Source organism: Myotis davidii, unplaced genomic scaffold (assembly GCF_000327345.1).
Source record: "Myotis davidii unplaced genomic scaffold, ASM32734v1 scaffold1036, whole genome shotgun sequence".
NCBI classification, from domain to species: Eukaryota; Metazoa; Chordata; class Mammalia; order Chiroptera; family Vespertilionidae; genus Myotis; species Myotis davidii.
In genome coordinates, this window is record NW_006287260.1 from 975,880 (window position 1) to 978,961 (window position 3,082).

The window sequence follows — 3,082 nt, forward strand, 5'->3', positions numbered from 1 at the left end:
CAGAAGCACATGCATGCTCCCAGCCTGGTGGTGGGTTTGGCAGGAAGGTGTGCCAATCGCCTGTTTGCCTGTTTGCCCGCCTCCTGCTCTGCTCTTTGCCCCTGGGCACACCTTTCCCAGTCTCCTTTGTCTTCTGGTTCTAGGACTGGCTGGAGGTAGGAGGGCAGGCGATGGCACCTTCGGCTTCAGGCGATGCCAGCAGTCCCCAGGGACTCTGGTCGCAGCCTCAGCACATTGTCCCTCCAGCCACAGGGCATTGGTGTTGACCTGCGGGCCGTCTCCCTGCGCCTGACAGCCTGTGGGCACGGCCGGCCGTGTATTAAATTCTCTGCATATCAAACACCTAGAGTGGTTTCTGTCTTCCAGGCGGCTCTCACTGCTAGAGAAAAAAACCTTCCAAGTGGAAGCCAAGTGATACTGGACCACTAGCCCCTCCTTAAGAGGGCAGAATTCACTCCACACACAATTAATCGCTCTGGAAAGAGAGCTGGGAATGGTAGTGGCTTGTGAAAAGTCTTACAAATACCTTAACTTTGAAACACTTTAAAACCAGTAAAGACTGAGTAGACTTCATAAAAGTTGTGCCAGTGACATCGTGCACTGTTTAAAGTAGGCACGATGGGCGGCTCCCCGTCCATTCCCATTGGCCACATCTAAGGAACGTCTACTGATCTGGCCGGCCAAGGGCCCCCTGCTCCCTTTGCCTTGGTGACCCTGAACTTCCCGCAGGAAACTATCTCCCCTCCCCCCGGCCCCTGAAGTGGAGCGGGGCTGCCTGCACATCAGAGCCCTGAATCCTCCACCAGAGATTGGCGCCACGGGTGGCCGTGAGCTTCCTGCTGCTTTAGGGACAGGTTTGGGATGGGCACATGATCTAGTTTGTCCAGTCAGAGTGAAGCTTAGGATTTGCACGGGTCACCAAAATGTAATACTTCCTCTTCCACTGGAGTATTTTCCTTTCTCTTCCACTGGCCTTGAGCTTGGGAGAAAGGAGGTCTGGGGCTGTGGCAGCCGTCTTATCCCTCACTGTGTGGACTCAGCATGAAGCCAGCGCAGAGGAGACCGGAGACTAGTGTCTTCATTCCGCCCCTGAAACGGGCTGTGTCTTAACCCGATAGCTCTCCCTCTGGGCTTTTACGTTTCAAAACCCAGAAAATTCACTTTTTCCTTAACCACTTTGGGTTGGGTTTCTGTCGCTTGTGATCAAGGAAGCCCTTTCTGGCTCTGTCCTGTTCAGAAGGCGTGCGGAAGCGCACCCAGGCAGGCTGGGTTCCCCAGGAACGGAGTGGCTGAAATTCATGACGGCCTCCGCCTCCGGGAGCAGGGAGTACAATGCAAACCAGCCCACCTGGAGTGGCTCCACCATTGAGCATCGACCTATGAACCAGGAGGTCAGGGTTCAATTCCTGGTCAGGGCACCGGCCTGGGTTGTGGGCTCGATCCCCAATAGGAGGCCTGCAGGAGGCAGCCAATCAATGATTCCCATCATCATTGATGTTTGTATTTCTCTCTCTCCCTTCCTCTCTGAAATCAATAAAAAAAATAAAGATGAAAACCAGGGTCTAATCTTCCACCACCTGACAGCTTTGTGACTTTGGGGAAGTGTAGCAACCTCTCTGGGTCTTAGTCACGTCATCGGAGAGAAAAGATGTCATAATGTGGCAGGGTAGCAAGAAGCTAGGAAAATTCCTGGGCGAGTGGAATGGGGAAACCGAGGCAAGAAAATTAAACAAGACCAAACAGTTTGGGCAGCTTGCAGCCAGCTTGTGAATTGCAAGACCTTGTCTTCTCCAACCAAGGACACTTGGGAGCTAATGGTTTACAGGTCTCCTCCCTAACCAGAGAACACATGGCTCAAGCCACCCTCGCCTGGGCAAATAGGGAGCGAAGACCCACCTCACGCTACCTGTGCCCGCTAAACCCAAGGACAGATGAAGTCTGGGGACAGGTAACAAACCCCCCAAAGCATTTACATGGTATCACTTGAGGGGGGGTGTTAGGCAGGAAAGATAGCTGTCAGGACGGGAGGAGGGGAGGGCGGAGAAGAAGGGGGGAGTTTACCTCACCCACTGATCAAAGGAGTCAGTAGTCCTGGGACTTGCCAAGACAAAATCGCCAAATGTTCTTGTAAATTCTGGAAAAAGCTGCAACAAGGTAAAAGGGGGACCCTGAAACCTACAAGGGGAAAAGGTATAAAACCCCTGACTCCACAGGCTACCTGGCTGAATGGCCGCTTGTGCTTCATGCCAAGTGCGTTCGTAATAAACATGCTTGCTGGCGTCCCTAATGTCTCCTCCGTGTCTTGCTTTGCCTCCTTCACAAATTCACTGGCTTTGCTTCAACACTGCTGTCCGTCACCCACCTGAATTCTGTCTCGGGAGCTGACAAGAGCTGAGGAGGGGAGAGCCACACCCGACATGGCAGCTCTCCAGTAACAAGAATGCTGCTTATTAGTAACAACATACAGTTGGACTGGGGGGGAGCATCTTCTGAAACCCCTCTAGCTCCAAGATCTTCTGATTCTAAAGGCAAGAACAGCTCCTGTCTATTGGGTGCCTGTTCTACATGAAGTGCAGCACCCGCTCTTCAAGCCTGGCATCATCCCTGTGATGTACTGCTATTATTTCACATTTTGCAGATGGGGAAACTGAGGCTCAAAGAAGTTATGAAGTCTGCACAAGATTAGACAGCAGATAAGCACTAGGTCTGGGCTTGAACCCAGATCTTGCCAGATTCCAAGCACAGAGACTAGACCAGGGGTGGGCAACCCCTGGCACGCGTGCCAAACATGGCATACCAGTAACTTTTGCTGGCACACGAAACCCTCTCTTATAATCTTCCATTTACAATTTTTGTGAACATTTGAATGACTTAAATGTTAAATTACAAGGAACTGGCAAGACACTTGATGTTATGTTTGGTTACATAAAGGCTTTTGAAAGGAAGCTGGAAGTCTTTAAGAGGGATGTGGATGGTGAGAGATTTAGATATTTCCCAAACCTCAAGTGGCACACCAAAGACCTCCCAAAAGATGACAGAACAGACTGTCAAAGCCTTCAAAAGCTGTTTTTCAACCTCATCA